Source organism: Saccopteryx bilineata, chromosome 1 (assembly GCF_036850765.1).
Source record: "Saccopteryx bilineata isolate mSacBil1 chromosome 1, mSacBil1_pri_phased_curated, whole genome shotgun sequence".
NCBI lineage: Eukaryota > Metazoa > Chordata > Mammalia > Chiroptera > Emballonuridae > Saccopteryx > Saccopteryx bilineata.
This window is the reverse complement of record NC_089490.1, coordinates 285,272,473-285,300,208: the sequence shown is the minus strand read 5'-3', so window position 1 is coordinate 285,300,208 and position 27,736 is coordinate 285,272,473.

The following is a 27,736-nucleotide window of genomic DNA, read 5'->3' as shown; positions in this document are numbered from 1 at the left end:
TCTAATGACATGACTACCTGTGCAACCAGAAAATTTTATAGATAAACTACGTATAAAATTCTCCTAATCATTATAGTAAGTCCTTGTTAAGAAACAGAATTTTTGTTTAATTATTCACTGTTTATTGAGTGTCTATTATATGCTATGCACTATGGTCAAAACAAGGAAAATGATTGTAAATAAAATAGAAACAAACCCTGTTCTGAGAAAACTTTTTTTTGCCTATGCAGAATAAGATATTAAATAATCACAGAGATGAATTTATAATCACTTAATTTATGATATAGTAGTTTGCTCACTGCTATTATAGAAAGAATGCAAATTGGGTGGCTTAAAGAACAAAAATGTATTGCCTCACAGTTCTAGAGGCTAGAAGTCTAAAATCAAGATATTGGCAGGATTGGTGTCTGCTTTTTTATTATTTTTATTTTTTGTACCTTTTTCTCAATGTCATGCACATTTGATTTGAGGGGTTTTTTTCTTTCTTTTGAATTTATTGGAGTGACACTGCTTAACAAAATTATACAGGTTTCAAGTGTATAATTCTACAACACATCATCTGCATACTGTATTGTGTGTTCATCACCCTAAGTCAAGTCTCTGTCTATCACCATTTATCCCTCTATACCCTTCCTCCCCTCCCCCAGCCCCTCTACTTCTGACTGTAAGAAAAAAATTGTTTTGTGTTTTTCCCTACATTCTTGTGGTTTTCTAAGAATTTTATTTTTTGTCTTGTAGCCATATCCTTCTCATTTCTAACTTTATGTTCACATAGTGATCCATATGTGTATATGTATATCTGTGGGTCTGTGGGTCTGTGTATCTGTCTGTAAGTATGCATGTACGTCTATGTGTGCACATGTTGCAAATTTCTCCTTTTTATAAGGACACCACTCATTTTGGTTTAGGGTCTCACCAAACTCCAGTATGATCTCATCTTAACAAATTGCATATGCAATAACCTTATTTCCAAATATGGTTACAATCTTAGTGAGGTACTGAGAGTTAGGACTCTAACATACGAATGTGGTGGGGGGGAGCACAATTCAACCGGTAAGAGATGATAAAGGTTTTTAAAATTAGAACCACATTCCACAGAGTATAGCAACTTAAGAGTATGAGGGCTGGAGTTTGGTTAGGGATACTTTTCCTAGAGAAAAAAGTAACTCAATGAAAGAAATAGGAAAAAAAAAAAAAAGAAAATGAATTCAGAAAAAGAAGAAAGGATCACCATAGACAGTCCTTACTTTCAAGGTGATTTTGTTCAGTTGTGCCCAATACCATCAGAAGACATTTCACTGAAACACTGAATGGGCCTATCACACACAGCGATAAAAGATCATGGGTGAGCTCCTCTGTAGAAGTTGGGATGAACACCTGTGAAGGTTTATGATGCAGACAGCACTTTCAAATAGAAAATCTATTACAAACTTACAAGTAGGAAAAATAGTTCTTGATGCTATCCAGAAACTGAAGAGACTAGAACCATTAGAGAAAAGAAAAGCAGAAGTATGTGCAGTTAAATGTATACAAGATGCACTGGTGTCACAGAAAAAAAGATTGAGAAAGATAAACCCCCAAATCAGGTGAATTTTACAGGATAAAAATTAGCTAAATAATTGAAAAATAAATATTCTACAGTAAATAGATATAGTATGGGGAAGATACAGTAATCTTATAGAGAAATTATAAAATGAAACTTTGGGCCAGGATTGTGAGGATACCAATTTTGGAAATATTAACACATAGCAACAATTTCTGATAAAATCTAAGGGTGTCCACCTCAGATTTTTTTTTCATTTTATTTAGAAAATTAACTTTAACAGGGTGATATTAATAAGACAATAAGAGTACATAAGTTTCAGGTGAACATTTCTATAGCATTTGACCTGTTGATTATGTTGTATACCCATCACCCAAAGTCAAGTCATTTTCTGTCACTGTGTGTTTGTCCCTCTTTACACCTTTCCCCCATCCTCTCTCTCCTCCCATTCACCTCAGATTTTAATACAGAGTGACCTTAAAAGGCATTTCTTGAGTTAACTAAAGAAATTTTGTAAAGAAAAAGAACTGATAAGTGTGTAATAATTGGCTTTCTGATAAAAATGTGTGTATATATACACACATATGTATGTATAGACAGGTATTTATACAGATAAGCAAACATGTCTATTATAAATTTAACCAATATAAAGAATACATAACCTATATTTTAAAAATAATAAGATGTGCACTACTCTTAATGTAAATTCCTTATAGTCAATTGATTCTTATAAAACACTTCCATTGAATTTTATCAAGTTCTTTAATACCCAATCTATATTTATATCAAATGATTAAAATTCCAACATGACTATTGGTTGATATGAACATTGTTTTCTTACTGAATGAGATGACATTGAAACAACATAGACATATGTTAGAATTTCACTTGTTCATCAAGGATCAGAATGAATTTTTGCTGCTTGGGTCACAGTCTTAGACATCAGACTGTTTTCTCTATATCTATGTTATTCGCAATAACAAGCTATAGTCACAAGGCATGGCTTTTGTAAACTAAACTGACTTTATCATTTTCTCTTTTTCATTCTTCAGTCTGGAAAATCAAAACTAAATTCAGGAGCTTCCAGATTGGTGAATGCTTTGAAGTGCTGGAAGGCTGGTATGCCCAGAGAGGGCATGGAAGCTTCCTGTGCCACTTCTCTCTCCCCACATACCTTGGCCTGGGCATCTTTTCCAGTGGCTGTTTGTAAACTTTCCTCTTTATAATAACCAGTTATGATAGGTAGATAATTTATAGATAGATAGATAGAGAGAGAGAGAGAGAGAGAGATTATCAGACTCAGATCTTGTTTACCAATATCCATAATGTAAATACATTCCTGTAGCTGACTTCAAGCTTCCAACATCATATTGGAAGCATCACATTATATGTGTTCGCCATACAGATACAGTAGATGTACATCAAGAACATGAATAATAGTAAAATAATAAGAAGTCATAAATGCTGCATAATGATTACTTTTTAACATTTAATAATGACCATGTTTAATAACTGGCTCAGAAATCCTGAAAATTTGGCAACTCTCTCTCATGAGCCTGAGAAAGCCAGCTTCAGCATACCACTAGGAAACATTCTAAAAATAGAGAGTATTTAGTCATTTAAATTTGGTTCCAGAACAAAAGGGAAAAAGGATTCTGGGAAAAGATAATGTCTGCCACTCCAGTTAGCATCAATACACAAACTCTGGACATGTCAGAATGAAGAGATTGCAATAAAGTAAAAAACTGAGAGCTATTGCTTTAAAATGAGAATAATATTTGGTTATTAAAAATTTAAATTCAAAAATGGAATCAGAAGAGAGAAATGAGGAAAGGTTTTAGTATTTCTCCAAGGCAAATATCCAGACCGAGTGTGGATAAAAACAGTTGAGATTGTCAGTAAAACTCTAAGAAAAGTGAAGTGATAGCCATCACTCAAAAACTAATAGTTTATCAGACTTTGAGAACAACTGGTTCCAGGTGGCACCTAAAGTTGACATTCAATAATTTACTCTTGTTAATGTCACCAGAGACCTTGAAATTACCAAATATAGTTGACAATTTTAGTCTTTAACTGACTTGACATTTCATCAGTATTTGACATCGATGTCTACTTCCTCCTTCTTGATGTATCTCATCTCCTGTCCTCCGTGGCACCATTTTTGTTGTTGTCCTATTTTTGCCAGCCTGGCACTTATCCCATGCATTCTCACTGACACATTTTAATGCCAACATTTCCCAGTAAACCACTGTCAAGTTTCTTCTCTTCTCACTTTACACAGTCCAGAGGTTCTCAACTGTGGGGATTTTACTCCCAAGGAACATTTGGTAATATCTGAAGACATTCTTTTAGTGTGACAACTTGGTATGTGCTATAGATTCCTAATTGGTAGATTCCAGGGATGTTGCTAATCATGCTATAATGCATAGGACCACACCCAACCACAAAGAACTACCCAGCCCAAAATGTCATCTTCCATCTACAATACATACTAATAACTTTCAAATGTGTGTCTACAAGCCAGAAGTGAGCTTGAAACCTGCCTCTCCTTTTACTCATTGCATTTCATTCAGTTTTGAGTCCGACAGGCATCTCATGCAACACGTCTAACAAAATTTATCATCTCTTTCCCAAATCTGTTTCTCCCCATGCAGCCTCTATTTTTGCCACTGACAGCAAAAATAAAACTGAGATTTATCTTAGTCTACTCCATTTCTTTTACCCTTCGTATCTAATCAGCCTCTAAGTCCTGTAGTTTCTACCCTTTATGCTTCTCTCAAAGACACTTCCTTGGCCTAAGTCCTAATATTTATCATATTATACTAAGAAACTCTTAACTAGTTATGCTTTCCTAGCTAGCGCCATTTAAGACAGACTCCTAGGCTGCGTTCATAGACATTTTTTAAAAATGACATCTGAGTATATATATTCTTCTTTTATGAAGAACTTTAATGGTTTTCCAACCTTTCAACATTTAGTCCTCTTAATATGAATTCAAACATTTTATGGCGCCCAACTTCATGTTGATCTTCAATCCCATGCTGAACTCCCGCTTTTCTGAAAAGTACAATATTTCCTAAGAACAGTACTTCTTCCATGGGTCCACTTTGCCCTTGATTTCATCTTATTCATCCTCCCCGACTGCCCCCAGCTGCACAACTAACATTTATTCATCTATCTTGACATAATAAAAATACCACCTGTTCTCTAATAGAATGGCATTTTTTAAAGAAAACATAATATCTAGTTTTGTAAGAGTATGAATAAAAAACAATTTATACACTCTTAGATTTATAAATTTGAACAATCATTTGAAGAACAATTTGACTTTTAAAATGTCAATATTCTTACATTTTGCAATTTTAAAAATTTACTTTATACATAAGATTTAGATACAAGAATATATTTTAAAAGATACCCTTTGCAACATTATGTGTTAAGTCAAAAAAATAAATAAATAGTCAAGTCAACTCAACAGAATGACTTTAAACCATGTAAGTCAGCATTATAGAGCAACTTGTAGGCATTTGTTAATTGAAGCAGATTTATGTATATAATGTGAAAGTGTATTCTACATTATTGGAGGGAAGGAGGGCAGTATCTTAGTATGATCTTATTAGCAACAAAAGAAAAAGAATGGTTTTTTCACTCTTGTAAAAATAAAGTTTATGTAAATAAACATTTTATTTTGAAATAATTTTAATTTAAAGAGAATTTACAAAAGTAGTACAGAGAGTTTTTGGATACCCCTCAATCATTTCCACCCATTGTTAACACTTTAAATTTTCATAATACATTTCTCAGAACTAAAATAACCAGCACTGGTATATGACTATTAACTAAACTCCAAAGTTTATTTATATACATATACATATATACATATATATATATATATATATCATCTATTTTTTTCCACTAATATTCTTTTTCTGTTCTAAGATCCAAAGTAGGAAACCACATCACATTTAGCTCTTTCTTTTTTACTTTAAACAATTCCATATTATTTATATTTCTTTTCAAAGTCCATATCTCTCTTCAGCAGTGCTATTAAAGGCTCACGTGTTACCCTCAGAGGTCTTTCCTGTCTGGGTCCCAGGGCCTCTTTAGTTCCCAGCAATCTAGAGCATCACATCAAGATAGCACACATTATATCTTGTTATAATCATTAATTTTCTTTTCTGTCTTTAAAACTGGTTTTAATTAGGCAACTCTGAAATAAGATAGTTCTCAGAATTATTAGCTTATTTTGTTTCTTCACATTATGATATCCCTGGAGCTAATATGCAAGCACATTAATAAAAAAGCCACATAAACTAAATAAATAGTAAATATCAAACATTGCAATGACATAACCAAGGATAAAATTACATAAAATATTTATACCTACATCTTTATACATGGTAATGAAACACTGCACGCTGAGAGGGAAGGTATCAACCTCATCAGCAGAGGTTCAGAACGAACTAACAAAATTTCCATTTAAAATTAATTGGGTCACAAAATAATTTCATAACTACTTTTTAATGTCATATAAGGTACTGATAAAACCTGATTATAGGATGTAATAATTAAAGTAACATGTGCACAGCAGAGTAAACATACTTAGCATTTTTAATGAGTGACAAAATGTTAACACTTATTATTAAGAGGTCTTAGCTGAGAATTCTAAAATGTTCTTTTAAGGAATGATCTAAGAACCATTTTATTGATTACAGATTTTAGAAAACCTTTCCAGAACATTATGTATCTGAACCTTGATGGAATTTCAGATGCCCCAAGGAATATAATGACTCTTGTTTTTAAAATCTTGATCAGTATTATAAAATTCATTCCAATTAGATCTTTTGTTTTAGTACAAAATGTTACTAATCTATTGGAAAGTGTTTTTCATAATTAGATAAGTAGTGAAAGAGATAAGAGAGTCTGTTAGGATGAGAGGAAACAATTGAAACAATAATAACAATATTATTACAATTTTCAAAATAGCTAGTATTTCATTTTATTTAAAACTAAAGTAAATTGCCCTGGCCGGTTGGCTCAGCGGTAGAGCGTCGGCCTGGCGTGCGGGGGACCCGGATTCGATTCCCGGCCAGGGCACATAGGAGAAGCGCCCATTTACTTCTCCACCCCCCCCCTTCCTCTCTGTCTCTCTCTTCCCCTCCCGCAGCCAAGGCTCCATTGGAGCAAAGATGGCCCGGGTGCTGGGCATGGCTCCTTGGCCTCTGCCCCAGGCGCTAGAGTGGCTCTGGTCGCGGAAGAGCGACGCCCAGGATGGGCAGAGCATCGCCCCCTGGTGGGCAGAGCGTGGCCTCTGGTGGGCATGCCGGGTAGATCCCGGTCGGGAGCATGCGGGAGTCTGTCTGACTGTCTCTCCCAGTTTCCAGCTTCAGAAAAAAAAAAAACAAGAAAAAAAAAAACTAAAGTAAATCATTTTTATTGGAGGGTATAAAAGACCACACTTACTTAAACAATTTCAGAGTAATTTATTATTAATCCAATCAATTCTTTTTAAAGGGTGATGTGTGTGTGTGTGTGTGAGTCTAGTGTCATTAAACAAAATTACTAAATATTATTGAAAGTAAAGTCTAGGAAGAAGGAAGTTAGTAGAATGTCTTGGGGTCAGAAGAATTAAACATGGACTTCACCTCGGTAGTGAATTATTTTTGGAATTTCCATAGTAAAACTGAGGCCAAATAATTCCATTGTAATGTCAAGAGTATCATTGTTCCGTAGTCTGTGTAGACTCACTGACCAACCGAATCACGTCAGAGTCGTTCAATTTTAAAGATAGCCCTTGGACAGTTTACAAACAAAGTGCTAATTCTTCTAGATGTTGTAAAATGATTATTTAAAGAAAAACCATAGCATAATGTAAGTAGAGTCTAACAATTTATAACAGACCAAGTGAATGGCCTGTGATGGGTGAACCTCAGCAAATCTCAATGTTAAACCAGATTCATCTTCTTTCCACTTTACTATGCAACTCTAATCAGAAAATATTTTTTTACAAACAAATTACTGGAAATTATTCATCAGTAAATCTAAAATCCCCAAACTATATTATCTGTAAAACTCTTTGCAATATATATATCTATGTACATATATAACACATGATATGTCTATATATAGATAGATATAGATATAGATATATAGGTAGGTAGGTAGGTAGATAGATAGATAGATAGATAGATGATAGATAAATAGATATTATTTTCAGATAATAGCATAAACCAAGATATTAATAACTAGAGCAGTGAGACCTTGGTTGATCTTTTGTTATTGCTTATTTGTAGGTCTAAAATTTTTTATTCTATTATTTCTGTAGTAAGAAAAATGAAACTAAAATGATTTTTATTAACACAGTTTCCACCATTACATACATACATAAAAGGAGTGACTATGTGGGGACACGATGTCTATGGCTGAAGAGATCAGGAAGAGGAAACAGCAAGAAACACTTTCAATCATATTAATTTTGACATTTACAGATAATAACCCATGTGAATATAATCAATTTAAATCCTATATAAGTTTTAAATATGCCAGTTTTCACTTTTTCATTTTCTATAATGCTTCAAACAGATAATAATAAAGTCTATTTACAAGATAGAATAGTAAGGAAAAGGACAGCTGAAAGTCCACTTTTGCAGGACTATGCTAGGCATTCACCTAATCCTTAAAAGAATATCATATAAGGTCAGTTTTATAATTTCAACTTTGTAGATGAATCAGCTTGATTCTAAATATTCTCAAGGTATCACAGAGTTCTCGTAGGACACAGTTCACTCCCTTCCCTGGGAGCTGCAACCTCCCAGGTAGCACACACACTCTTGCTGTCTTAGCTTCACTTTTGTTCTCTTTCTTGCCATTTTCTAACGAGTGATGGAGCTGGTCAATTGGGGAAAGGTCCTTTTCCTTTTAACTCAAAAAAATTCATCTTTTTCCAGACCTTATTTGCCAACCCAAAACTCAGTAACCTTTAGTAAACCAATGACTCACAAGAATTTTTTAAATTAAAATGACTGAATCAAATACTTCTAAAAAAGGCAAAGGTTTACTCTGATTTTTACTTCAGAGAGGGACTTCTTAATATTAAGTTAATCCACTCGAAAACTGAGTAGTATACCAATTGACTTTGAGAAGTAATAGAAAAATTAATGATAAGATCATTAAGCATGAATTTGATACTTTTAATTATAAGATTTTTAAATTTTATATTTTATAGTTTTTACAATGTACAAAATGACCGTTAGAAGAGGAGGAAGAAGAGGACTAGCAGGCACCACATGCCAGGTCCTGGCTAAGGACATGGCATGCAGTCTCATGCTTAGTTCTCACAGTGAGTTCAGTGCAGGAGTTTTCTGCACTCATTTCATAAACTAGGACAGGAAGGCTCACAGGAGGGAGGGGACGACTCGGGGTTACCTAGCGAGTCAGTACCTAATTGAAATTGATTTGTGTCATCTTCCCCTTCTTACTAATGAGGAAGCCAAGGCTCAGTTCAATTTTACTACCTTCAAACTCGTAGAATAAATCAAATCAACATAGGGAAAGCTTCTAAAGCAAAAGGCTTATTTTATGTAAGGAAGGGTTTTGTGTTTGGTATAGATAGAAACAGCCAGTTGCTCAAATAAGTTCCTTCCTTTCTTCCTTCCTTTCTTTTTTTATGTTTTATAATAGTGTTGAAAGCCACAAAAGTCCAACCTGCATCTAAATTTTAGTGAAGTTTAAATTGATTAGATGCTCCGTGGTAGTGGACTTGAAGTGTGTCTGTTCAGCTAAGCAGAGCTCCGTTATCCACGATTCCTTCCCCTGCACATTTCTGGGTTATTGTGAGCCCCAAGCACCATCTTGCTGAGATTTGGAAGGCAGCAAGGAAGCAGCAGCATGTTCTTAGGCTCAGAGGCAACGACTCCTTTCCAGGTGGCTCAGTTACATCATTGTTGCTCACCTCCACACACCTGGCTCATGCCAGGCACATTGGGACCCACAGCTTCTTCACTTATTGCCAGACCCACTAGGTCAGCTTCTTGAATGCTTGAGCCAGGTAGCGCTGAGCACCGTGAGGATCGCAGAAGCTTCTCCCACAGGATGCTCAACATTGAAGCTGGAGGCTTGGAAGCAATCAGTGTCAGTTACAGTCCATTCTCATAGGTTCTAGTTCTACCCTGCTGGTTCAGCCCCATTTGTCCATGAGTAACCACTTTGTCCATGACTTCCCACTGTGTCTATGGGTACCCGCTTTGCTTTTAGTTTTCCTTCCAAACTACCTGCCCAGAAGACTGTAACCACCGATGTCAGGTAGAGACACATCAGCTTCCCATAGTTTGTGTAACTAACCCCCACTGTTGTGTGATGGCAAATGCAGATAATAATTCCTTTATTATACATGTATCATGTGGATTTCCCTTTGATTGAGCACTGAATGATCCATGGAAGTTTTGGAGGTTTGCAAACAGAAGAAAGATTTAAAACAAAAAATAAAAAGGAACAAACAAAACAACTTGATATTCCTAATTAAAGTAAAAACTTGACCAAAACCTGATTATAGCAATAGCAAGAGAACTAATAATGATATATTACTTTCAAAGATTCTAAAACAATTAAAAATATTGTTAAATGATCCAACAAGTAAGTATACTAAAATAGTTTCAAAAAGTCAGACTGTAGACCCTGGTATTTAGTAGTCATTTTAATTTTTAAGGGTATATAACTTTCACCCTGGGTTTTTCTTTTATCTAATTAAAAAAATGACAAAAATATAAACATAAATTAAAAATTACTCTTCCTTATTATAACACAGTTTCAATTTTGTATAATTAGTTCTCTTTTAAGCGAAACTTAAGGAAATTATTAAACTATTTCTGATTCTCATAGATATTTGAGAAACTGAGCGAGTTATGTTCCCATTTGTCAGTTTTCTACCATTCTTCTCAGAATGACAGACCAGAGATAATGGAGTTTGATTCTGTCAATATATTTTACAACATGTTTCTGCTAAAAACAAAAACTGCCATTAACAATGAATTGTTTGATATGCACCAGGGTCTAAACTTAAGATACATAACTAACCCACCAGCTATAAAACAGATTACTTTCAAACTATTTATTTAGCCAATGGGGTCAGTTTATTTGGAGAATTTCTGTGATACATAGAATAGAAAATAATTGTGATGTTTTAGTCATGTGTCGGCACATAAATTACAGCTTCACTAGCTGCTTTATTTAATATATCAAAATGACAATTTAACTGTTTACTATCAACAATATTAAAACAAGGTGGATAGAATAAAGATTATATAGAAGAAATCAATGACTGAAGGTTAATTAAGCCAAACTAGAAAAGATAAACAAACAAGTAAACAAAATACATCTCTTTACAAGAAAATATATCAAATGCACTGCTAATTACTATATAAAGATAAATTATTGATGGAACTAATATTTGCCTCTCTACTTAAAAAGAAGGCTAATAATAGAATATATACCAGGGATTTATTGAACAAAAAAGCCCATGTCTCTTTCTATTAGGAATTTTCATATTTAGCATTTTATCTACACTTGGGAGTTACCTTACCCTAGAAAAACCTTCTGGTCCCAAATACTCACCTATTTCTACTTTCCTGGCTCTTCTTTAGGCCAAATTTTCTTGGCCACTTAAAAAAACAACAAATTGAAAAACAACTGATATGAGTGTTTAATTACAAAGAAAGGGAGTAAAAAAACTTGTCATAGGCCCCTTCAACCTTCTTTTTCCCTCTCAAAATACCACAATCTGTGCTTCTGTTTATCCTATCAAAAAGCTATCAAGAACTGTGAAAGCCCTGAGATTTTACCCTACTTGCATTAGAAAAAGTTAGCTGCTACGGTTTCATAGAGGCTTACCAAAGCATGACACTCCTGGGACAGACCTTTATTACTCATAGCACATAGGAAACCTGAACCTCATGGCTGTGTTGGTCCCTCTTGCTTTCCAACTATCATGGTATGACACAAAGAAGCCCAAATCGGTATTGTGCATGCAGTAGGTTTGCATCAAAGCTGAGAGACCCCAAGTTTAGGAAACACCAGTTTTTCATACATGAGCTGCAAGGAAATCAAACCTTTGCACCAGAGGAAAAATTAGCTCTGTCTTGCAAGGCCAACCACTACACAAATATCCTAAGAAAGATAGCCTATGAAAAAGGTGGTCAGTGTCATCATTCACAGGGGCATGGAGAATTATTTGCCAACCAAGGTTATGCTGGGTTTACCTCACCACCTTCATAATAATGAAGAGCAGCCATCTGCTAATCTCAAAAACTTGAAATAAGGCCCTGGCCGGTTGGCTCAGCGGTAGAGCGTCGGCCTGGTGTGCGGGGGACCCAGGTTCGATTCCCGGCCAGGGCACATAGGAGAAGCGTCCATTTGCTTCTCCACTCCCCCCCTTCCTCTCTGTCTCTCTCTTCCTCTCCCGCAGCCAAGGCTCCATTGAAGCAAAGATGGCCCAGGCACTGGGGATGGCTCCTTGGCCTCTGCCCCAGGCGCTAAAGTGGCTCTGGTCGCGTCAGAGCGATGCCCCGGAGGGGCAGAGCATCACCCCCTGGTGGGCAGAGCGTCGCCCCTGGTGGGCGTGCCGGGTCAGGCGCATGCAGGAGTCTGTCTGACTGTCTCTCCCCGTTTCCAGCTTCAGAAACACACACACACACACACACACACACACACACACACACAAAACAACAACAACAAAAAAAACTTGAAATGGTGAAACCATTTAGTCTTCTCTCTGTCAGAAAAAAATTAAATCAAAATGATTTACAGAGCTTCCAATTCATATGGCATTGTATTAGGACTTTATTAAGCAAATGACCTGTTAAAAAATGGTGTATTTCCTACTTATTCTACCTTACATCTATCGAGAGTAATGTACTAGGAATATGTTTATTCACATTGCTCTAAGAATAAAATTCTGACTTAAAATTCCAAGCCATTAGACATATTTAAAGCAGACAGAGAAATAAAGAAATAAGTGATAGATGGTTTTTATTCTTATTTTTTCAAATTGCACACTAGTACAAAGCATTTATTAAGGATTAACGGATGGCCCATTATTGTTCTGTGTTCTTAGGGAGTAAGAAGGAGGAAAGATTGAGTTAGGAGATGTGATTGTTTTCAGCAAGGACTCAATTTCTTTATGTCAACAAACAAAATTACATTTACTCTTTCCACTGTGTTCACAGAAACAAATTAGAATGTTTTATTTTACTAGTAAGTGAAAGATAAAGTGAATTTAATAAAAGATAATTCAGACAGTTTTGTTAAAATTAGACAAAAATAAGCAACTTGACTTTTCAATGAGATATTTGTGCATTTAGGCATCTACTCTTGCCTGTGGTTTTCATAGGGGTTATTTTTTTAAATTATTAAGTTTCTGGCATTTTACATAATACAGTTTATCTGTATGTGAAATCATAGCTAAATGTCCAATAATTATGAACTTTTCATAGAGTATAAATGCAATGCATTTAACAATTTACAAATATAGATGAAAATATGGAGCTTGATATTGACATTGTCATGGATTGTATAGCAAGAGTAGATCTTCAAGACAACAAATAGTTTCTGAGGTTGCCAGAATACAAGGCTGCAGGGTGGGTTCTCTACCTTCAATGTGGCACACCTATGTCAGAATGAATGGAGATAGTGTAAGAAGTCACATTCAACTATGTATCAATGGCTAAGCAAGAAAGAGGGAAAGAAGATGAAATCTTCCTCTTCACTCAGTGAGTAGTCACTTGTCCTGGATCACTGCTCAGAGTGAAAGCAAACAGCCTATCCACATATAGATTCAAGCATCTCAATCTATTTTACCTGTAATAGTATGTTCTGACTTGGCCACTCTACCAGTTTTTCAGCCTCTTATCTAAATTCCCCCTGCAAATATAACAGTCACGCAGAATTTGGCCATCACATATAGTTCTCTGTATTTAATCCTTTCACTGGTTACTCTCCAACATCTATGTGTGAATTAAGAAAGCAGATACCTTGTACCTACTAAATGCAAAGAAAGGAAGACCATCAAATGTTATCTTGTAACTGATTAAAATTTAGTAAAAGCTTAGATGGAAATAGTTAAAGCTGAATACATTTTCATAGCTCAAATATTCTGTATTTAAGAAGTTCAAGATATAAGTTTTCTCGCCTGACCAGGTGGTGGCGCAGTGGATAAAGCATCAAACTGGGATGCAGAGGACCCAAGTTCGAGACCCCAAGATTGCCAGCTTGAGCGAGGGCTCATCTGGTTTGAGCAAAGCTCACCAGCTTGGACCCAAGGTCACTGGTTCAAGCAAGAGGTTACTTGGTCTGCTGAGGGCCCGCGGGGTCAAGGCACATATGAAAAAGCAATCAATGAACAACTAAGGTGTCACAATGCACAACGAAAAACTAATGATTGATGCTTCTCATCTCTCTGTTCCTGTCTGACTATCTGTCTCTGTAAAAAAAATAAATAATAATAAGTCTTCCCATGAACAAAACACACATTGGGTGTGTATGAGTGTGAAAATAATTACCTGTAGTCACTGAAAGTCAAGTCATAACATAAAATAAAATCTATTTTATTTTTTACAGTGTTCTGAAATATTAAAAACATCACCTTACCCCAGGGTCTCCTACATATATATATTCATTCTTAAGTATAGAACAAATTAATGCAGTAGAAAGAATTTAGTTGAACATTAAAAAAGAATAAGAAAATGCTTATTTGGTTGTAGAATCTTCAGCCAATCATGTTGCTATACTTCAATCACTCCAACAATTCCTTTGTGGAGTTTCATGCTACTAAAAAAAAAAAAAAAGCTCAATACACCGCTGACGGTTCTAGATCGGTCATCCAAACAGAGAATCAACAAAGACATAGTGGCCTTAAACAAAACACTAGAGCACCTGGATATGATAGACATCTACAGGACATTTCATCCCAAAGTGACTGAGTATACATTTTTCTCCAGTGTACATGGATCATTCTCAAGAATTGACCATATGTTGGGCCACAAAAACAATATCAGCAAATTCAGAAAAATTGAAGTTGTACCAAGCATATTTTCTGATCATAAAGCCTTGAAACTAGAATTCAACTGCAAAAAAGAGGAAAAAAATCCCACAAAAATGTGGAAACTAAACAACATACTTTTAAAAAATGAATGGGTCAAAGAAGAAATAAGTGCAGAGATCAAAAGATATATACAGACTAATGAAAATGACAATACGACATATCAGAATCTATGGGATGCAGCAAAAGCAGTGATAAGAGGGAAGTTCATATCACTTCAGGCATATATGAACAAACAAGAGAGAGCCCAAGTGAACCACTTAACTTCCCACCTTAAGGAACTAGAAAAAGAAGAACAAAGACAACCCAAAACCAGCCGAAGAAAGGAGATAATAAAAATCAGAGCAGAAATAAATGAATTAGAGAACAGAAAAACTATAGAAAAAATTAATAGAACAAGGAGCTGGTTCTTTGAAAAGATCAACAAAATTGACAAACCCTTGGCAAGACTTACCAAGGAAAAAAGAGAAAGAACTCATATAAACAAAATCCAAAATGAAAGAGGAGAAATCACCACGGACACCGTAGATATACAAAGAATTATTGTAGAATACTATGAAAAACTTTATGCCACTAAATTCAACAACCTAGAAGAAATGGATAAATTCCTAGAACAATACAACCTTCCTAGACTGAGTCAAGAAGAAGCAGAAAGCCTAAACAGACCTATCAGTAGAGAAGAAATAGAAAAAACCATTAAAAACCTCCCCAAAAATAAAAGTCCAGGCCCTGACGGCTATACCAGCGAATTTTATCAAACATTCAAAGAAGACTTGGTTCCTATTCTACTCAAAGTCTTCCAAAAAATTGAAGAAGAAGCAATACTTCCAAACACATTTTATGAGGCCAACATAACCCTCATATCAAAACCAGGCAAGGATGGCACAAAAAAAGAAAACTACAGACCAATATCTCTAATGAATACAGATGCTAAAATACTAAACAAAATACTAGCAAATCGAATACAACAACATATTAAAAAAATAATACATCATGATCAAGTGGGATTCATCCCAGAATCTCAAGGATGGTTCAACATACGTAAAACGGTTAATGTAATACACCATATCAACAAAACAAAGAACAAAAACCACATGATCTTATCAATAGATGCAGAAAAGGCTTTCGATAAAATACAACACAATTTTATGTTTAAGAGTCTCAACAAAATGGGTATAGAAGGAAAATATCTCAACATGATAAAGGCCATATATGATAAACCATCAGCTAACATCATATTAAATGGCACTAAACTGAAGGCTTTCCCCCTTAAATCAGGAACAAGACAGGGTTGTCCACTCTCTCCACTCTTATTTAATGTGGTACTAGAGGTTCTAGCCAGAGCAATCAGACAAGACAAAGAAATAAAAGGCATCCATATCGGAAAAGAAGAAGTAAAGCTATCACTTTTTGCAGATGATATGATCCTATACATCGAAAACCCCAAAGAATCCACAAAAAGACTACTAGAAACAATAAGCCAATAGAGTAAGGTCGCAGGATACAAAATTAACATACAGAAGTCAATAGCCTTTCTATATGCCAACAATGAAACAACTGAGAAGGAACTCAAAAGAATAATCCCCTTCACGATTGCAACAAAAAAAATAAAATACTTAGGAATAAACATAACAAAGAATGTAAAGGACTTATATAATGAAAACTATAAACCATTGTTAAGGGAAATCGAAAAAGATATAATGAGATGGAAGAATATACCTTGTTCTTGGCTAGGAAGAATAAATATAATCAAGATGGCTATATTACCCAAAGCAATATACAAATTTAATGCAATTCCCATCAAAATTCCAATGACATTTTTTAAAGAAATAGAGCAAAAAATCATCAGATTTATATGGAACTATAAAAAACCCCAAATAGCCAAAGCAATCCTAAAGAAAAAGAATGAAGCTGGGGGCATAACAATACCTGACTTCAAACTCTATTATAGGGCCACGACAATCAAAACAGCATGGTATTGGCAGAAAAATAGACACTCAGACCAATGGAACAGAATAGAAAGTCCAGAAATAAAACCACATATATATAGTCAAATAATTTTTGATAAAGGGACCAACAACACACAATGGAGAAAAGAAAGCCTCTTCAATAAATGGTGCTGGGAAAACTGGAAAGCCACATGCAAAAGAATGAAACTGGACTACAGTCTCTCCCCCTGTACAAAAATTAACTCAAAATGGATCAAAGATCTAAACATAAGACCTGAAACAATTAAGTACATAGAAGAAGACATAGGTACTCAACTCATGGACCTGGGTTTTAAAGAGCATTTTATGAATTTGACTCCAATGGCAAGAGAAGTGAAGGCAAAAATTAATGAATGGGACTACATCAGACTAAGAAGTTTTTGCTCAGCAAGGGAAACTGATAACAAAATAAACAGAAAGCCAACTAAATGGGAAATGATATTTTCAAACAACAGCTCAGATAAGGGCCTAATATCCAAAATATACAAAGAACTCATAAAACTCAACAACAAACAAACAAACAATCCAATAAAAAAATGGGAAGAGGATATGAATAGACACTTCTCCCAGGAAGAAATACAAATGGCCAACAGATATATGAAAAGATGCTCATCTTCTTTAGCTATTAGAGAAATGCAAATCAAAACGGCAATGAGATACCACCTCACACCTGTTCGATTAGCTGTTATTAGCAAGTCAGGTAATAGCAAATGTTGGAGAGGCTGTGGAGAAAAAGGAACCCTCATCCACTGTTGGTGGGAATGTAAAGTAGTACAACCATTATGGAAGAAAGTATGGTGGTTCCTCAAAAAACTGAAAATAGAACTACCTTATGACCCAGCAATCCCTCTACTGGATATATATCCCCAAAACTCAGAAACATTGATATGTAAAGACACATGCAGCCCCATGTTTATTGCAGCATTGTTCACAGTGGCCAGGACATGGAAACAACCAAAAAGCCCATCAATAGATGACTGGATAAAGAAGATGTGGCACATATACACTATGGAATACTACTCAGCCATAAGAAATGATGACTTCGGAACATTTACAGCAAAATGGTGGGATCTTGATAACATGATACGAAGCGAAATAAGTACATCAGAAAAAAACAGGAACTGTATTATTCCATACGTAGGTGGGACATAATAGTGAAACTAAGAGACATTGACAAGAGTGTGGTGGTTACGGGGGGGAGGGGGGAATGGGAGAGGGATAGGGGGTGGGAGGGGCACAAAGAAAACAAGATAGAAGGTGACAGAGGATAATCTGACTTTGGGTGGTGGGTATGCAACATAATTGAACGACAAGATAACTGGGACTTGTTATCTTTGAATATATGTATCCTGATTTATTGATGTCACCCCATTAAAAAAATAAAATTATAAAAAAAAACAAACAAACAAACAAAAAAAAACAAAAAAAGAAAGAAAAAACAAAAAAAGACCTCCAACATAGATTATATGAGTTCCTTGAGTTGGCAAAGTCTACACATTGGGATGATTGACAGCTGGGAGAATCCTCCTGATTGGCAAAAGGCAGAGATGACCTCCAGGTGGATAGTTACACGATGACACTAAAAATGGTGCCAGCTTCTCTTTCCTTCTTTTTCCAAAATCTTTTATTAGTAAACATCTCCCACTGTTCTATTTGAGCCATTAAACACATTATAGGCTTGCTTTCCTCCAAAGCAGAAAATAATAGATTAGCTAAAATAGAGGCTTCAACAGCAGCACCTAAAAAGCTGACCACATTGACATGTCAGAAAGCCAAGTCAAATTCTGCAGGTAATGAAAGTTTAAAAGATTTTTACTTATACCTTATTTCTGAAAAGATGCAAAATAGTCTAACTCTTTTTCATAATTGTTATTCTCTTCTTTCTTCAGTCTTCCTTTATAAGAGATAGGTCTTGGACATGGTTGGTGGTAAAGAAAAGTAAGGTATGTAAAAAAAATTCTTCTAATCCCTAGACTTTTTCCAAATAAGAATACAAACTTTTGAAAGTGAGACATATTAGCACGTATTCTTTGGAAAACATTTTGTTTGGAACCACGGGACAAAGTGAGCCATATTACCAAAAGAATGTAAAGACAAATAGAAAAAGTAATTATGATGTGTTAGACAACTTGAAAAAGTCTACATTTTAACATTTATTGGATCATTGTATTCCATATGAACTGGAAGATCTGGTGCCTAGGGGCAGGAAAAGCAAACAAAAGGCAAATGCATTGGTTCAAGGTGAATCTACGAAAGCCTAGGTTAGGACAATGAGAAGAAGGGGAATAAACGAGTCCAAATTAATTCAACAACTATAAAGGCAGCAATAATTAGATAGATAATTTATTAAGAATACAGAAAAATCAAAAGGCTAACAGGTGTCTCATTTTTCAAGCCAGAGACACTGACATAAGTGATGTTTTTAATAAGAATGGAGAAAACTTCTATAATAACCTATTAACATTTCTATAAGAACCAGAAATTAATTGTTAAGTTCTGTCACCTCCTGGAAAACATTAGTTCATCTGTAGTAAAAAAAAAAAAAAAAAAAAAAAAAAAAAAAAAAAAAAAAAAAAAAAAAAAAGGAGAGAAAAGATTTATAAACAGATTCAAATATTTTCCTTTGAAAATAATTTTGTAAAAGTTTGAACTATAAGAGAAATTTTATTTACTCAGATTTTTCCAGGTATAAATTACATTTAGTAGAGTTCACTTTTTCAGATATGCAATTCAAAAGATTTTGAACAACATAGTCACATAATGTCTGACAAAATTAAAATATACATCGTTTTCATAGCTCCAAAAAATTCTTTTATACCACTTTGTAATCAAATCAATTTCTTCCCCACATCTGTAGTTTTGGTTTCTGATAATATACATATCATTTCTGTTCCTATAGGTTTTGCATTTTCTGCCATGTCAAATAAATGGAAATAAACCGTGTATCTTCTGTGTCCTCCTCCCTCAGCATAGTGCTTTTGATCTACATACATGTCAAATAAATGGAAATAAACCGTGTATCTTCTGTGTCCTCCTCCCTCAGCATAGTGCTTTTGATCTACATACATGTCAAATAAATGGAAATAAACCATGTATCTTCTGTGTCCTCCTCCCTCAGCATAGTGCTTTTGATCTACATACTATCATTGCAGGTATTAGCAGTTTTTCCTTTTGTTGCCCTATATAAGTATACTAAAATTCCTCCCTTCACCAGTTGATGCGTATTTGGGCTATTTCCAAGTTTTGGTAATTATGAAAAAAGCTACTGTAAACATTCACGCATTGGGTTTTTTACAGACATATGTTTTCATTTCTTTAGGGTAAATACCTAGGAGTGAGACTGCTAGATCATATGGTAAAGATATGTTTGACTTATCATAAACTACAAGAATGTTTTCCAAAGTGATTTAAATATTTCATGAGCCTTAATTCTAAAACTATAAAACTTCTAAAAGAAAACATGAGGGGGGAATCCATGTAACTTTAGGTTAAGCGATAATTTTTTTACATCTAAAAAGCAAAACGACTACTAAAATTTTTATAAACTGCAATCAGTCAAAACTTTAGCTCTGAATAGTACTACTAAGAAATAAAAATATGAGGCACAAACTGGGAAAAATTTATTTGCAAAACAAATATCCAACAGAACATGTACATCCAGATTAGATAAGCTCTTTACAATTTACATGACAACCCAATAAAACTTAGACAAAGCGTGCAGAGGACCCGGGTTCGATTCCCGGCCAGGGCACACAGGAGAAGCGCCCATTTGCTTCTCCAGCCCTCTGCCACGCTTTCCTCTCTGTCTCTCTCTTCCCCTCTCGCAGCCAAAGCTCCATTGGAGCAAAGATGGCCCGGGCGCTGGGGATGGCTCTGTGGCCTCTGCCTCAGGCGCTAGAGTGGCTCTGGTTGCAACATGGCGACGCCCAGGATGGGCCGGGTGGATCCTGGTCGGGCGCATGCGGGAGTCTGTCTGACTGTCTCTCCCTGTTTCCAGCTTCAGAAAAATGGAAAAAAAAAAACAAAACTTAGACAAAGTACTTGAACAAACACCAGAAATAAAAGAGATGGCAAATAAGACCATGAAAAAAAATGTTCAACTAATTAGTCATTAATGTTTCCCTAATTAGTTATTATGGAATTACAAATTAAAACCATAATATAATACTGTACACCTTTTAGAATGTAAACTTTTTTTAAAGTGCAAGTGAATGTAAAAAGCAACTAAAACGTTCACAAGTCTCTTTAACTTTATATCTTGTTTCTCTTTGAAGATTGATACACATGATAGAATAGCCTTCATTTGAGAGAAAAGATTTTTTCCTCTATAATATTGTTCAAGTACCATCTCTTAGAAATTAGTAGACAAAATCCTCCCTGAATAAGTTTAGCAACCTTATTTTGCATAAGATACTTCTCTAGACATTCATTATAAGTAAGTCTGTTGCAAATCATGATCCTCCTAAAAACTATGGTTCATATATTCAGCTTCAAAGAGAAGTAGACACAGAGATAAAGAGAGGAAAGGAAGGAAGTAGAAAGGAAAGGAGTGAATAAGGTAGAAAAGGAGAGAGAGAAAGAGAAAATAAATCTCATTCTAACCCAGAAAATTGAATAACATGGACCTAAATGTGTCCATTGGAATTTTGAATCTGTCTGTGCTCCCAACCATCTAAATACAAGAAGAAATTTTTAAATTTTTCAAACTACTTCCCTGTTATAAATTTAAATTTTCCTTTTTCTCAATTATATTTCTTACAACAATTCTCTGGGTTTTAGATGACACTTCCATTGCCGCTGCTCAGTGTATTGGGCAGTAATTGCACATCAAAAGGCAAAACCGGGACCTCTTTATTGCATGGTGTATCAAACCCTGGAATTACTAAATTAAGAATTCTGATCAAAAGACTCCTTTTCTATATATCTAACCCAAATCCAAACGAATGTTTCTGCCTGAGCTAAATTTGGCAAGTGTTGTTTGGGTCGTTATGTAACCCTCCATTTGCTTTGCCTACATATGTCCCCACTGACACCTACTGCCAGGCTAAGCGGAATTCAGACCAGGAATTTGCAGAGTCAGTACTAACGAGCAGCAAGTGAGCAGCAGGTTCAGTTCCTGGTAAAGACCCAGGTCACAGGGGTGGTCAGGGGCAGCCAGGGGTCAAGGAAATCCAGAGCCAAGTGGGGCAGATTTCAAATGCCGTGATCAAGAACTAGAGCCAACAAACCATCAGGAGCCCAGGAAGTATCCACAAGGGTGCAAGACAGACAATAACTTCCAGAAATCGAATTCTACAGGATGCTCTGAAAAACCTTTATAGGTTATTATGCCTGAGCCAACGCTTGTTTTATAACTTTGAAACGATACTACCTTGACTCTAAAAATGTGGGCTTGCAGTGGATATTTTTGTTGTTTTGGTTGTTTATAATAATTATTAACTCTGTCAAGGAGCTCAATGATATAGTTAATTTTTTAATCTTCATTGCCTCTTTCTTCAATCCCATAATTGCATACTTTTGAGATTCATGTCATGTTTACTTTTGCATGTCATGTTATTGGTATATTGCAAGATTAGATAGTCATTAAAATAATTGTTAAAAAATGTTTTACTCATGTTCAAAAAGGTGATTCTAGGTAAAAGAAGCACAACTATATTACAGAAAGACTATTTGGATTCTAGCTTTTTCTCACTAAGTATTTTAGAATTTCTTAAATTTTATGAGCATCCATTTCTACATCTGCAAAATATATCTAAATAAAACTTCAGCTACCTAAACATAGGAGATAAGACCAAAACAATGTCTGATAGCCACAAAGATAAATCAGACGTTTTGGATTCTAGGTCCTGAATCTTCCAGTATAGAGTGTAACTGTAGAAAATACAGACTGCATTTACATATAATGCCATTCCCAAAGATTAAAGAAGAGACAAAGATTCAGAACAACAGGACAATTAATTCCACCAGTTTTAATGAGATGCGCAACAAATCACTTGCTCCCTGTCACTAAGATCCCACAGATCTTAGACATATTTTACCTTGACTCTATAACTTACATGAACGTTGGCAGACTGCACTGGTGATCAATGAGAACTTAGGCTGTCTTGGAAAGAAATTGTTGGAATAAGGAAAATATAAAAAAAATTATTTGCTAAAAGAACCTAATTTCACATTTCAGTTTTTCTTCTTGATGACATATTCACCTAGATGCGTTTTTTTCTTTCCTAATTTATATCTTCAACAGATGACTACAGGTAATAAAATTAAAGAGAAAGAAATAAAGGCATGAGACAGGTATCATATCAATGGATAAGAAATAAAAGAACTTCTTGATGATGGCAAGTCGGGGTTACTCATTACTGCACTCAAGTGAAACAAAGTTACCTTACAGATTTAGTCTAATATATTTTTCAACAAAATAACCCAAAATTGAGATTGGAAAAGGAAGTGACAGGGAGGCCATGCACTTGGAAAACTACAGAATAATTTCAAGAACTGTCTTCTTTCTAAACACACCTGACTGTAGCATTTACATCATGTTTGAATTGGGTTATATTGATCACAAGAAATGTGGGAATTTTGTCAAAGCAGACTTCAATTATTGGTGTCAAGAGAAAGAAAATAAAACAAAAAGTTCTGCAGTTAACGTCCTGCTATTATATGCATGCAAGATAAAATGACTCAACACAGCAATAAAATCTCCAGAAACTTTAATTTTTACAGAAAATCCTCCCCAACAACTCTTCCCACTGACAACTAAAATTTAGGGCAGAAACAGACACTTCTTGTATCTCACCCTCAAAAGATGAAAGTTTGGTTGGGTTAACAAAAAGAGGAGCAAGCCAAGGAACTTTGGTAATTCTCCAACAGCCAGGAAAAGAATGGCTTCTCAATATATTACATCTGGTTTTCCCACAGTGAAGAAAATTAAAACAGAAGAATCACCAAAGTGCTGGTATAGCTAAAAGATATGCCTACAGCAATGCAAATTGATTTTGTAATAGAGAGAAGATTCACAACTTTGCCTGTTGACACAGCTACACAGACTCTTAGCTCAGTACTGTGTGAAGGAAGTCCACACTCTAACATATGGATCTATAACATCAATTCTAAAAATTGATATAATTTTTAGATAATGTGATGTTGGAAGACACTCAATATCCTGAAAAGAAGCTCAAAGATAATAAATTGTCCTGATGGAACAGGATTAATACAAGAAAATAGAAAAATGTTAGTATTTCCAGTGGAAATTGAAAACAAATGGCATCCATAAATCAAGCACTAGATTTTATAAAAAACAAATAAAAAAGAATCAAAGAATTTAAAAACATAAGTACTGATGTTTTAATACACTCCATGTAAGCAGGGAAATACATAATAAATGCATATATTTTTTCTTTCTTCTTTTTTTATTTTATTTTATTTTTTTTTTGACAGAGACAGAGAGAGAGAGTCAGAGAGACGAATAGATAGGAACAGACAGACAGGAAGGGAGAGAGATGAGAAGCATCAGTTCTTTGTTGCAGCTCCTTAGTTGTCCATTGATTGCTTTCTCATCTGTGCCTTAGCTGGGGGGGCTACAGCAGAGCAAGTGACCCCTTGCTCAAGCCAGCAACCTTGGGCTGGTAGCTAGTGACCTTTGGGCTCAAGCTGGGGACCATGGCATCATGTCTATGATCCCATGCTCAAGCCAGGACCTTGGTTTCAAAACTGGGTCCTCGGCGACCTTGTTCAATGCTCTATCCACTGTGTGCCACTGCCTGGTCAGGCTCTTTCTTTCTTTTTCTATGGAGTATTAGTTTGTCTTTTTATCAGAAAAATCTATTCAAGCCTGACCAGGTGGTGGCGTAGCGGATAGAGCCTTGGCCTGGGACACAGAAGACCCATGTTCAAAACCCTGAGGTTGCTGGTTTGAGCATGGGCTCATATGGCTTGAGCACAGGGGCACTACCTTGAGCATGAGATCATGGACATGACTCCATGGTAGCTGGCTTGAACCCAAAGGTCACTGTCTTGAGCAAGGGGATGCTAGTTTGAGCAAGAGGTCACTGACTCAGCTAGAGCAACACCCCCATCAAGGCACATATGAGAAAGCAGTTAATAAACAACTGAGGTGCCCCAATGAAGAATTGATGCTTCTCATTTTTCTTTCTTCCTGTCTGTCTGTTTCTATCTGTCTCTCCCTCTCTCTCTCTCTCATTGAAAAAGAAAAAAAATCTATTTAAGCATATATGCTGTATAATCAGTCTTCTCCCAAAGAAAGTTGGATAGCAGCAACAATAAAAATTAAAAATAAATTAATATTTTAAATAATAATAATAGATGAAAAAAATGATTTTTAAGAATTAGCATTATTTTTATTCTAACATAAGAATGACATTAATTAAAACCTTTATTTTTATTTAAAATAATTTTTAATTACAGCTTACATGAAATATTGTTTTGTATAGTTTTTCAGGTGTCCAGAATATTGGTTACCCCTGGTTGGCAAACTGTGGCTCATGAGACACATGAGGCTCTTTGGCCCCTTGAGTGTGGCTCTTCCACAAAATACCACATGTAGGCGCTACCTCGATAAGGAATATACCTACCTATATAGTTTAAGTTTAAAAAAATTGGCTCTCAAAAGAAATTTCAATCATTGTACTGTTGATATTTGGCTCTGTTGACTAATGAGTTTGTCGATCACTGGTAGACAATCACATACTTTAAAAAGAGTTTCTCCTGATTCTTTTAGAACCCACTTAACACCATGCATAGTTATTACAATATTATTGACTATACTTCTTATGCCTTACTTTACATCCTTATGACCATTTTGTAACTACCAAACTGTATTTCTCAACCCCTTTACCTTTTCACTCAGTTCTCTAACCCCCTTCTTTTCTGATTGCTATCAGTAATGAGTCTGTTTCTATTTTGTTCGTTTTGTTCATTAGATTCCACATATAAGGCCTGGCCGGTTGGCTCAGTGGTAGAGCATCGGCCTGGCGTGCAGAAGTCTCGGGTTCGATTCCCAGCCAGGGCACACAGGAGAAGCGCCCATCTGCTTCTCCACCCCTCCCCCTCTCCTTCCTCTCTGTCTCTCTCTTCCCCTCCCACAGCGAGGCTCCATTGAAGCAAAGATGGCCCGGGCGCTGGGGATGGCTCCTTGGCTTCTGCCCCAGGCTCTAGAGTGGCTCTGGTCGTGGCAGAGAGACACCCCGGAGGGGCAGAGCATCGCCCCCTGGTGGGCAGAGCGTCGCCTCCTGGTGGGCGTGCCGGGTGGATCCCGATGGGGCACATGCAGGAGTCTGTCTGACTGTCTCTCCCCGTTTCCAGCTTCAGAAAAATACAAAAAAAAAAAAAGATTCCACATATCAGTGAAATCATCTGGTATTTGTCTTTCTATGACTGACTTATTTCACTTAGCATAACATCTTCTAGGATCACTCATGCTGTCACAAATGGTAAGATTTAGAGTCGAGTCATATTCTATTATGTAATATGTACCACCACTTTTTTATTCACTCATCTATTGATGGGCATTTAGGTCGCTTCCACAGCTTGGCTATTGTAAATAACACTCCAATGAACAGAAGGGTGCACATATTATTTTGAATCAGTGTTTTGGGTTTCTTCAGATGTATACCTAGATGTGGGATCACTGGGTCATAAGGCAGTTTCATTTTTAATTTTTTGAAGAAACTCCATACTGTTTTCTGTAGTGGCTGTCAATCTGCATTCCTACCAACAGTGCATGAGGATCTCCTTTTCTCCACATTCTTGCCAACACTTATTGTTTGTTGATTTATTGACGACAGCCATTCTGACAGGTGTGAGGTGTTAGCTCATTGTGCTTTTAATTTGCATTTCTCTGATAATTAGTGGTGTTGTACATATATATCTATTGACCATTTATATGTCTTTTTTTTTTATAAGGAGAGAGTCAGAGAGAGGAATAGATAGGGACAGACAGATAGGAACAAAGAGAGATGAGAAGTATCAATCATCAGTTTTTCTTTGCGACATCTTAGTTGTTCATTGATTGCTTTCTCATATGTGCCTTGACCGTGGGCCTTCAGCAGACCAAGTAAGCCTTTGCTTGAGCCAGCAATCTTGGGTCCAAGCTGGTGAGCTTTTTGCTCAAGCCAGATGAGCCCACGCTCAAGCTGGTGACCTCAGGTCTCGAATCTGGGTCCTTCCGCATCCCAGTCCAATGCTCCATCCACTGCGCCACTGCCTGGTCAGGCTATATGTCTTTTTTTAGAAGAGTTTATTTAGGTAATTTGCCTTTTTAATTGGATTTTCTGGTTTTTTGGTGTTGAGTTGTATAAGTTCTTTATAAATTTTAGATATTAATTCCTTATCTGATACAAAAGATTTTTTAAACTAATAGAAAAACTCTTGCAAACATTCTCAAGAATAAAGAAATTAGGAAAAAATGTAACCAGATAAAGAGAATTAAATTTTGTATTGGAATTAAGTAAAACATTACACCAATAAATTTGTAAATACATTTTATTGGAAAATATAAATGACAAACCTTACATAATAAAAAATTTAGAAAGCCTGAATAGACCAATAATAACAAAGGCTCTGGACCCATAAAACTTTACAGATAAGTTTTAGCAAAAGGAAGAGTTCTGATTTTACTTCAGGGTATAACAAAATCTTAAATATTTTTATGAAGTTGATATAACTCTAATATCCAATGAACAAGTTGGCAAAACACTATGATAGATCACCATTACATATATAGAGATATCCTAAAGGTATTAATTACAAATTCCAACAGAAGAAAAAGGATAATGTACAAGAAGTAAATGACTTTTATTTGTTTCAGAAATATAGGAATATTTTTATATTGAGAAATAAAATGGTGTGATTTGTTGTATTATACATTAATGGTGAATACTAAACTAAAGCATTTAATAAAATTAAGCATGCATTACTAATAATACCTACACTTATCATTTCTAATGATAATGTTCTACATTTGCTGGTACAATATGATAAAAAAAATAACTTAGATGTATGAATATTGAAATCAGAGAATAAATATTAAATGAACACTATTACCTGGAAAGTTAAAAAGTGTCAAGTGGAAAATATAGAATAAGAAGATTTGACTAG